General features: G+C 38.1%; 1 pseudogene; it reads right to left on the reverse strand.

The window, feature by feature from the left end:
* The window catches only part of LOC128610630 (uncharacterized), a 41,763-nt pseudogene that overhangs the window by 424 nt on the left and 29,048 nt on the right, over window positions 1-12,291 (reverse strand).

Raw genomic sequence — 12,291 nt, forward strand, 5'->3', positions numbered from 1 at the left:
ATTTCTCTATGGTCCACTAAAAGTGTCCCATCATCAGAAAACAGGCCATGTATCATCTTATTCTGACCATTCTTTTTTTCCAAATGAAAAAAGAATTTTGATGGTGCATCCATACACTCTACAGTCTGAAATCGTGACCTGACCAGAGCTCCTTGTGCGGTAACGTCTAGCAATTTGGTCAATAAATTCTTCTTTGTCCTTAAATTTTCTATGCATACCTGCCGTCCTGTGTTTTTCATTAACTCTTGAAGCGCCATTATTTCATCCTCCAAGGATTTCATGCGTAGAGTTGTGTCTCTCGTGACACTGGAGGTATACTGTTGACACAGCTGTTTAATTTGCGTTTAGGCAAAATCCCACCACTGTTGCACCGATTTAAAAGAACCCTTTGTGGTTCTAAAATCACTCCAAAAATATTTAAACACATCCCTAAGATGACCATCTTGCAATAAACTGGTGTTAAAATGCCAATACGCACTCTTATGTTTGAGTTTACTTAAATACACAGTGGAGAGAACCATACAATGGTCCATAAATCCTACCGGTATAATTACACAACTTCTAAAAGCACTTAACTGGTGTTTAAAACCATAAAATTTATCCAATCTGGCCATAGAGAGCATATTATTGTAGGAGTGCACCCAGGTATATTGTTTCTGCATGTGGTGAAAATTTCTCCAAATGTCCACAAGGTCACAGGAATTCATTAACTCGACTAACCTTCTACGTGATGGCATATGGGGCTCTACATGATTCCTGTCCATATCCAGCTCTGTACAATTAAAATCCCCCCCTAGAATCAACAAATCATCAGAGTCACAATTCTTCAGGACATTATCTAAGCTTCGTAAAAATACCATTCTTTCAATGGCCGTGGTCGGGGCATAAACACAAACAAACACAACCCACCTATTCTCATATTGAGCTCTAACCTTTAACAGTCGACCCTTTATGATTTCATCAACTTGATAAGAACAGGGGATAAAATTATAGGAAAATAAAATAGCTACTCCCCCACTGGAAGATGTCTTATGACTTAAAACGGATAACCCTTTAAACTCCCTGGCCCAGTCCGCAGCATTACTGGCGTCTGTGTGGGTTTCCTGAGCAAAGATTACATCAATTTTATTTTGCTTTACCGCTTCAAATAACAAAAATCTTTTATTTCTTTCCCTTGCCCCATTTAAATTCAACGAAGCGATTCGAAACTCACTCATAAATAAGAGGAAAAATAATAGATTTACGTACATGATGTCTAGGATTGACTATCACTATCATTATAGTCTAACATTACATTGACTTTTGTAAGGATTTTCTTTAGACGGTATCCCTCCTGATTAGTGAAACCCCCTTCTGCCATAAACCCCCTTGTTTTTTTAATAACCTGTTCCACATCCGGGAAAAACTCGTCTATCCTCACATCCCTAGCATGTTTAGTCTTTCTCAGAAAAACCTTGATGTCATCCACACTATATTCATGGCTCGAAAAACCACTTAGATTTACACTACATGTTATACTACAGTCGGAGGCTTCGCTCTCACTCTCTACCTCCCCAAAATTCAGCTCCTCTGCGACATCTTTCCTCTTAGCCTGTGCATGAGGACGATTTCTCCGTCTCTTTCTCCGGGGCACCTTGAACACATTCTCTTCTGTATCCATATGAGAGCTATCATCCGCAACTTCATCAACAAGGGACAAATCCACACTATCTAGTGACACCGTACTATCATGTGTACCCTTATCACCTAAATCCGGCTCAGTCTCAGCCTTCTCTTCTTCACCTGGTTGAACACTGACACCCTGGTGAGAGGGGCCAGCTTCAGGTGTCTCGTGAGTGGAACTATCCACAGTCCAAAGGCTGCTAATTCTGCTCAAAGAGCAAACTGACTACAATGGCGCTAGAAGGTTATATTTGTGAATGTCAAAATATAAAAATAAATAAATAATGTATCTTTTATGTTTGTTGTACACCTCACAGTTGTTCACCATATCTGTTATGTGCTTAGACTTTACCAGTTGATCTGCATTCAGTATAACAAAACCGTGTCAAGGTTTTTGTACAGTGCCGATGGATTTCCTGTCACTGTGGGCTCCAGAGCACAGTAGTATAGTGCAGAGTCTGATACAGCAGCAGAGGAGATGAGCAGATCCACTTGTTTTTTATTATCATCATCATCAACTTCAGCAGACAGACGCGGTGGGATGGAAGCACTTTTATCTCCGTTTGGATAGATGTAAAGAAGGAACTCAGGTTTGGATTTTGGATATTGCCTGTACCAGTACAGGGTTCTTACAGTACCACTGTAGCTGCAGGACAGGATAACATTATCACCTTCATATTGATCTTTATGAGGGAAAAGTGACTTTATTGGATCTGCCATTGAATCACCTGTCATAGAGAATAGAATACTTTGCCAATGTACATGAGTCAGACATATTTTAACACCACACTCACTAAATAATCACTAATTGAACAGTTTTCATTTAAATGGAAACTCACCTAGTGAAAGCCACAGACACATGAATATAATGGTGAACATGATGAATGGTCTTTGCTGGATGAAAGCATTTAGAGGTCTTTCTGTACTCTGACATGTTAAACTCATAATGGTTCATGAAGCTCCACCCCACAGTATCACATGACATTGACATTGTTACAGTCTCACTGTAGTGTAATTTCATGTCATTGACTGTTTTACTTTTTGTAGCAAACATATTGATTTGCTATACTCATTATTGTTTAATAAAGCTGAACTTTCATATAAAGACCTGTACCTTAAGGTGGTATTGTGTAGCGGATCATATTCAGGATCTTTAACATTAGGCACATTATGTCAGTACTTTGACAGGCCTGTTACTAAGGGGATTTTAACAGTCTTCAAATAAAACTATACATTAGTCTAAATACTCTTAAATAGTTACAGTGGTATTGATGGCTGCTAGGGTTACATTTACTTACATTTACATTTACATTTATTCACTTAGCAGACGCTTTTATCCAAAGCGACTTACAAATGAGAAAAATACAAGCAAAGCGATATATCAAGCAGAGAACAATACAAGTAGTGCTACCACACAAGATCCATTAATTGAATTCCAGAAGAAGCAAAGTGCAGAGTAGAGGTCTAAGTGCAATTTTATTTATTTATTTATTTATTTGTTATTTATTTATTTTTTTTATTATGAGTTGGTTAGGTGTTGACGTAAGAGGTGGGTATTTAGCTGTTTTTTGAAGATGGTGAGAGATTCTGCGGTCCGGATTGAGATTGGAAGTGCATTCCACCACTGAGGAACAGTTAGCGTGAAGGTTCTGGAAAGGGACCTTGTGCCACGCTGAGTTGGAACTGCTAAACGTCGGTCGCTAATCGATGGCAGATTGCGAGAGGGAACGTAGGCCTTCAGGAGAGAGTTGAGGTAGGAGGGTGCTGTTCCTGACAAGGTCTTATAGGTGAGCATCATGGCCTTGAACTTGATGCGGGCAGCTACAGGAAGCCAGTGGAGGGAGATGAAGAGGGGTGTGACATGGTTTCTCTTGGGCTGGTTGAAGATGAGGCGCGCTGAATTCTGAATCATCTGAAGGGGTTTGATGGAGCTGGCTGGGAGGCCTGAAAGCAGTGAGTTGCAGTAGTCCAGTTTAGAGATAACAAGAGCCTGGACTAGTATCTGTGTGGCCTGTTTGGTGATGTAGGGTCGGATTTTCTTGATGTTGTAAGGATGAACCTACAGGACCTTGCAGTTGCTGAGATGTGGTCTGTAAAGGTCAAGCCGTCATCAAGAATCACCCCAAGGTTCCTGGCCGTCCCGGTTGGCTTGAGTGTGAGTGAGCCGAGCTGTATGGTGAGGTTGTGGTTGATTGAGGGACAGGCTGGGATCACGAGAAGCACAGATTTTGCCAGGTTAAGCTTAAAATGGTTTTCCTTCATCCAGACTGAGATGTCCAAAAGGCAAGCAGAGATGCGTGCAGAGACGGATGGATCTTCAGGCTGGAAGGACAAATGGAGCTGGGTGTCATCAGCATAGCAATGATATGAGAAGCCATGAGACTCAATCACCTGCCCTAGAGAGGTAGTGTAGATGGAAAATAGTAGTGGACCCAGAACTGACCCCTGTGGAACGCCAGTTGTGAGTTGCTGAGTTTCAGAAATATCTCCCCTCCATGATACCTTGAAGGATCTGTCAGAGAGATAGGATTCCACCCAGCGCAGAACCGTTCCAGTGATGCCCAGGCTGGAGAGAGTTGACAGGAGGATCTGATGGTTCACAGTGTCGAAAGCAGCAGAGAGGTCAAGTAGGATGAGGACAGATGATCTAGAGGTTGCTCTTGCTAGTCGTAAGGGTTGCTCCTGCTACCTTATTTACTTAGTTCTTATGCCACTCAATTTCATCAAACTGATTCCTGTTTGCAAATACATTTTTGTATATTTTTAAATTGAGTGTTAAGAAGTATTACTGTAATAATTAGAGATGCACCGATATTAAATTTCTCAGCCGATATCGATAACCGATTATTCAGAGTGATATCGGCCGATACCGAAGGTTCACATGAACTAAATTCTGAAGATTAAAGTAAGCTTTCTTAACTTATTGAATGTTATTCATTCATATTAACAGAATGAATTGACTGAATTCTAAAAAACCTCCTGTTAGGCTCTGTCAAATTACGCACGTAATGGACATTAAGATGGATGCAAATGCAGGTAAGAGCTTTATTAGAGTAGAGACAGGCAGACAAATCCAATACGTGAGGCAATAGCATGGTCAAAAACAGGCAATGGGTCAGGTGATCTGCATACGGGCATAAACAGGGCAAAGCAGAATCGATGAACGAGGGCGAGAACAAGATCAATACTACAACACATGAAACGAGGAACAAACGCTTGGTATCTGGAAAACTCACATAATACTTTGCGAAGTACAAAGAGACACAAGGGGTTTAAATGACAAACGTAATCGGGGTGAAACACAAAACAGCTGAGACTAATGACACATTTGAGAAACAACCAATGACAATACAGGGGCGGTGACAGGTCAGAAGTCAAAAAACACACGTGTCAGAAGTAAACAAAGTTGTTGTCTCTGAAACCTGAAAGCGCAAACTTGTTCTTCGGAGAGCACTGCGTGCTCCAGTGCTTAGCACGAGGGGAAATCGTGACAGGCTCACATTCACTCACTACAAACAAAAGCATTTCCACTTCATCATTGAACATCAAACTGGTAACATATAATATAAAATTTTTTAATATATTAACATTAACTGGATGTGAAATATACTACTCTACAAAGATATTATTCTGTGCAATATATACTTTTTTGTCAACTCAGCTTCATTTAAATCTTCCAATGGTGTACTGGCCCTTTAATTCAGCGCGACCAGCACAGCAAAAAAAATCAAAAAAGTAATAGACTGGATGCTGAAACTCCCGCTTCACTGCTGCAGAGTCCGGTGTAAAATATTACCAGTGCAGAGATTACAGAGATTACACACTGCAGTTTCATCCTCATTCCACACAAGAGACATCTTTACACACAGAACAAAATTCATGTGTTTTCCCGCCCTCTTTTGATTGATAGGATATAATTGGCCCTGATCATCTGATGTTTCTAAACTATCGGCCCATAGCACGAAAAATTGCCTTTATCGGCCGACACATCGGTGCATCTGTAATTTAAACAATTATATTTTTGTAAATTTGATTGCTTTGATAAAGTTGTAATTGCACAGAGACTCTGTAGAGTGGAGGGATGTACAGGAATGTTCTGCTCATGAATTTATACTGCAGTAACAGTTTTATTTCATCTGAAATATGTGAGCTGTTCATCTAAGGTGGAGTGCTTCAGAAGGAAAGAAAGCATCTGTAATTGTTCCAGATTTAATACGTAATAACTGCAGAATTCTGAGAAAGTTGTACTTTCTCATAACCAGTAATTTAGAAATAATGCTGTAAATATTTTATTTTAATATTTCCAGAAAGGTTTTTTCTGAGCCCTGTGTTATGCCAATAATAATAATAATAATAATAATAAAAACCTCTGATACAACAATATGATGTACATAGTGTAGATAAATTAACAGAGAGGGAGAGAGACAGAGAGAGAGCAGCAAAAATTAGCAGGGCTCCTGGTCTGAAGGGGTTTAAGTTATAGACCTTTATCAGTTGTTCTGCCTTTAGCATAACAAAACTGTGTCAGAGTTTTGGTACAGTGCAGATGGATTTCCTGTCACTGTGGGCCTCAGAGCACAGTAGTATAGTGCAGAGTCTGATACAGCAGCAGAGGAGATGAGCAGATCCACTTGTTTTTTATTATCATCATCATCAACTTGAGCAGACAGACGCGGTGGGATGGAAGCACTTTTAACTCCGCTTGGATAGATGTAAAGAAGGAACTCAGGTTTGGATTTTGGATATTGCCTGTACCATTGCAGATTATCTACTCTACCACTGAAGTTTTTGTAGTTACAGGACAAAGTAACATCATCATCTTCATGTACAACTTTATGACTGAAAAGTGGCTTTATTGCTTCTGTCATGGAGTCACCTGTCATACAGACGAGAACAAAATATTTAAACATTTTATACAATCAAGGCAAAGTTACATAACTCAAACTCACATTCTTGACTAATGACTAATCACTCACTACAGTTTACTATTACTTCTACAATTTCTGAATTTAACAAAAAGTCAATGTTAACTTACTTAGTGAAAGCCACAGGCACACCAGCATAACCATGAACATGATGAATGGTCTTGCCAAATGAAAATATTCTTATTTACATAAAAGTTCTTTCTGTACTCTATTATGTAAATATCCGAAAGGTTCATGAAGCTCCACCCCACAGCATCACATGACATCTCCCATGTCGCTGATGATTGGCTGAATGTAAAGTCAGGATACTGCATCAAGTGAAGAATCTGGGGAACTTGTTTCTTCACATAGGGAACCAGCCATTTTAATCGAGGACAAAATAAAAGAAAGTTACAATTATTTTCCTCTCTGACTGCTGCCCTTCAGGGATGACACAGCGGATCACCCGTCTGCACATTTTGATTCTAGCACAAGTTTATTGATTTGATTATTTATGATCGTAATATAAAATAGGGCTCATAATAATTAAGGTCTTTATTTATATTATATTTTATTCACATTAGCGTTAGTCCAATGTCAAGTGGGCCAAACAATAAAATAAATAAATACATACATAACAGTAACAACTCTAAACTTTGTTAATTTATCAGCTACAATGGATATAAAAATTCTACACACCCCTGTTAAAATGGCAAGTTAAATCATGTCAGAACCTTTCACCTTTATTGTGAAATTGCAACATATAAACATAACGTGACAAACACCTAGAAATGTTTTTTTTTGGGGGGGGTGGGACAAAAAACTTCCAATAGCCAGCTAGCATAAGTGTGCACACCCTTTTATAATTGGGAATGTGTGTGTGTGTTTTTTTTTTTAACCAATCAGATTCAAACTCATGTTAAATTGTAATTAGTCAATCAGCCATCAATTAGTCAGCAATTAAAGTGACTGATTATCCCCAAATAAAATGCAGCAGTTTCTATAAGATTTTCCTGACATCTTGATAACATTCAACTGGAAAAGCCATGATACACAAAGAGCTGACAAAGCAGGTACAGGATCTCATTGAAAAATATGAATCAGGAGATTGGATATACCATGGAAACCTGTAAAGACAATAATAAGCAAATTGAGAAATATGGCATGACAGTGACATTACTAAGAACAGCATGTCTCTGTAAAATTGATGAGAAGATCAGGATTAAACTAGTCAGGAAGGCTGCCAAGTGGTCTACACCAACATTAAAAGAATTGCAACAATTTCTGGCAAGTACTGGTTGCTCCCAAGTGACAGCAATCTCCCAAATTCTTCATATCGCTGGGCTATGGGATAGTGTGGCAAGACGGAAGCCTTTTTTATCCAAATAATAATAATAAAAATACAATCTCCCAAAAAAACCATGTGGAATAATGTGTTATGTGTTAAAGTTGAACTTTTTGGTACAAAAAAAACAAAAAACAGCACATAACCAAAAGAACAACCTCCCTATGGTGAAGCACGGTGCTGGCAGCATCACACTTTGGGTCGTTTTTTTCTTCAACTGGAACTGAGACTTTAATCAGGGTAGAAGGAATAATGAATAGCTACATATACAAGCCATGATTCTTATCAATTTTTCATTTTAATTATTAAATTAAAATTTCACAATAAAGGTTGCAAAAGTTCTGGCATGATTTATCTTGGTTTTATTTATTTATTTATTTTTACAACAATCTGCCATGTCCAGTCTATATTCTGAATGTACTGATATATTGATATAATGATATATTGATAATGATAAAAATCCACATCTTGGTTAAAAAAATATAGAGAGTGTGTATCTTGTACAATTTTTTTTTTTTTTTTTTTTTACCTACTTAGCGCATTTTGTCAGTAGTTGAATTTATTGATTTATTTTGCCCCCTAGTGGAATAACAGGGACTAGCACTTTTTCTCAAAAATCTTTTCAGTTAATTACAACCACAAGATTTTTTTTATTTATAAGCAACTTATTTCTAAATTCAGCTGGTGGCAAGATTAGCCCGTATTCAATTCAATTCAATTCAATTCAATTTTATTTGTATAGCGCTTTTTACAATAGACATTGTCTCAAAGCAGCTTTACAGAAATATCAACATGGTATACAGATATTAAAGGTGCGAATTTATCCCAACTGAGCAAGCCACTGAGTGGCGACGGTGGCAAGGAAAAACTCCCTAAGATGTTTTAAGAGGAAGAAACCTTGAGAGGAACCCGACTCAGAAGGGAACCCATCCTCATCTGGGTAATTTTATATGATTTATATGAAGTCTGTATGGCCTTAGGAGCAACCGTAGTCCCAGCAGTCTGGAATTAGAGAAGATTTGAGCTCCATCCAGAGGCAGAAAGGATCTGGATCTCTAGTATCTCCATAAATTCATGTGGGGCTCGGCGAAAGGAGAGAGGGAGAAAAAAGATAATTATGACTGCGAAGTAGTAGAACAGAATCTAGTCAGGGTAGGCTTGAGTAAACAAATACGTTTTAAGCCTAGACTTAAACACTGAGACTGTGTCTGAGTCCCGAACACTAATAGGAAGACTGTTCCATAACTGTGGGGCTCTATAAGAGAAAGCTCTTCCCCCTGCTGTAGCCTTCACTATTCGAGGTACCGTCAAATAGCCTGCATCTTTTGATCTAAGTAGGCGTGGCGGATCATATAAAACCAAAAGGTCGCTTAGATATTGTGGCGCGAGACCATTTAGTGCTTTATAGGTTAATAAAAGTATTTTATAGTTAATGCGAGATTTTACTGGGAGCCAATGCAGTATTGATAATATCGGTGTGATATGGTCGTATCTTCTAGTTCTAGTTAGGACTCTAGCAGCTGCATTCTGGACTAACTGGAGCTTATTTATATTCCTACTGGAACATCCAGACAGTAAGGCATTACAGTAATCTAATCTAGAGGTGACGAATGCATGAACTAGTATTTCCGCATCATGTAGTGACAATATGTTTCTTATTTTAGAAATATTTCTGAGATGAAAGAAGGCTATCCTAGTAATATTATCTACATGAGCATCAAATGATAGGCTGGAGTCAATAATCACTCCAAGGTCTTTAACTGCTGCACATGATGAAACAGAAAGACCATCCAGAGTAACCATGTGATCAGAAAGATTACTTCTAGCTACACGTGGGCCTAATAAAAGTATTTCTGTTTTATCAGAATTAAGTAGAAGGAAGTTAGTTAACATCCAATGTCTAATGTCCTTTACACAATCCTCAACTTTACTAAGCTTCTGTCTGTCCTCTGGCTTCGCTGAAACATACAACTGTGTATCATCAGCATAACAGTGGAAGCTAATTCCATGTTTACGAATAATTTGACCTAGGGGTAGCATATATAAAGTAAAGAGCAGTGGGCCTAAAACAGAACCCTGTGGAACTCCAAAAGTAACCTCAGTACGCATGGAGAATTCACCATTTACATCTACGAACTGATAACGATCGGTCAGATAAGACCTGAGCCAGGAGAGGACTGTTCCCTTAATACCAACAACATTTTCTAATCTATCAAGGAGAATAGTGTGATCTATAGTATCAAAAGCTGCACTAAGGTCGAGTAACACAAGCAGAGAGACACAACCCTGATCGTAGGTCAGTAGAAGGTCATTTACTACTTTAACTAACGCTGTCTCTGTGCTATGATGAGGTCTAAACCCTGACTGATACATTTCATGAATGTTATTCCTATCTAAGTACGAGCATAACTGCTTTGCTACAACCTTTTCTAAAATCTTAGAGATGAAGGGGAGATTTGATATTGGTCTATAGCTGGACAATTGAGACGGGTCAAGATCAGGTTTTTTAATCAGGGGTTTAATAACTGCTAATTTAAGTGATTTAGGTACATAGCCAGTGCTTAGGGAAGAATTGAGTATATTTAAAAGTGGTTCAATTACTCCTGGACAAATCTGTTTAAACAAACATGTAGGTACGGGATCTAGTATGCAAGTTGATGAATTGGCTGAAGAGATTAATGTAGCTAGCTCGGTCTCTCTAAGCGGAGCAAAACACTCTAAACATTGATCTGATATTGCTACATTGTCATGTAATGGGTTTGTTACAGTACTGTCCGGTTTTAATTTAATGGCCTGTATTTCACGTCTAATATTTTCAACCTTATAATTGAAAAATTTCATGAAATCTTCACTGCTATGTAATGATTGAGTGTTCCTCTCTGTAGTGGTTTTATTCCTAGTTAATTTTGCTACTGTGTTGAAAAGGAATCTAGAATTGTTTTTGTTGTCTCCTATTAAGGTGGAGAAATAGATTTTTCTAGCATCGCCAAGAGATTTCCTATATTTCAGTAGGCTCTCCTTCCATGCTGTTTGAAATACCACCAGTTTGCTTTGACGCCATTTACGTTTTAATTGTCGAGTTGTCTGTTTTAAGGTTCGCGTTTGATCGTTATACCAGGGTGCTAATTTTTTCTCTCTAATTATTTTCCTTTTGAGTGGAGCCACTCTATCTAGCATGTAGCGGAGTGTTGACTCCAAGCTTTCCGTCGCCTGATCGAGTTCTATGTGATCTGACGGTGATCCAAATCTAATTGATGTTTCTGCGAGGTTATTTATGAAGCTCGGTGCAGTAGCTGATGTGTAGGTACGTTTTACGCGGTAGCGAGGTGAGGTGGAAATATTATGATCAATACGTATTATGAACGAGATAAGATAATGGTCTGAGACAACTTCAGACTGCGGAAAAATTATAATATTTTCTATACTTAGTCCGTATGTTAGTATGAGGTCAAGAGTGTGACCACCATTATGAGTAGGCCCGATTACGTTCTGATTAATGCACGTTCTAACGTATGCCATGAGAGCGTAGTCACTTCTGCATCAGAAGTAGTGCTGTCAAGAGGCTGACTGTCTCCATCTTGTTGTAAAATGACATTTAAAATTCACTATAATTTGTTTCAAATATAATGTGAAATTAAATGTCTTATAGCCAATACCACACTGACATCTTTACTTTAGCGACTATTACCTTAAAATACTTGAAACATGAGATTTCACTTCATTAGGGGTGTACTCACTTTTGTTGGCAGCGGTTTAGACATTAATGGCTGTGTGTTGAGTTATTTTGAGGGGACAGCAAATTTACACTGTTACACAAGCTGTACACTCACTACTTTACATTGTAGCAAAGTGTCATTTCTTCAGTGTTGTCACATGAAAAGATATAATCAAATATTTACAAAAATGTGAGGGGTGTACGCACTTTTGTGGGATACTGTATATAACCCTTACCATAACCCCCTGCCGGCACTATCAGATTTTCTCAGTACTCTACTGGTGTGTACTGACTGAACTATTACGCAGTCAAAGTCTCCTTCTTGTTGCACTGTTATGTAAATAGAGTTGGTTTGTATAATACACGTGAAAAAAATGGATATGCGTGTCACAAGGATTACAGACCTGCTGGCTGCTGATGTGAAATGTGTTTTAAGATAACAATACTGTCAAGAAAACATAACTACAACTCATTTCTTTTGGATGGATACAATTATTAGCTTTATGTAATATATTACGCAGTAACATAATATTTTCATTAAAAATGAAGACAATAAATAATTGAAATGGTTTTATTTTATATTTGACTGAATTCTTTTCAATTTCTGAATGTTTTCTTTACTTTACTGAATGTCTAAGCTGTTAGACAACAGAGTGACTGGAAAG

The sequence above is a fragment of the Ictalurus furcatus genome, chromosome 7, assembly GCF_023375685.1.
Source record: "Ictalurus furcatus strain D&B chromosome 7, Billie_1.0, whole genome shotgun sequence".
NCBI classification, from domain to species: domain Eukaryota; kingdom Metazoa; phylum Chordata; class Actinopteri; order Siluriformes; family Ictaluridae; genus Ictalurus; species Ictalurus furcatus.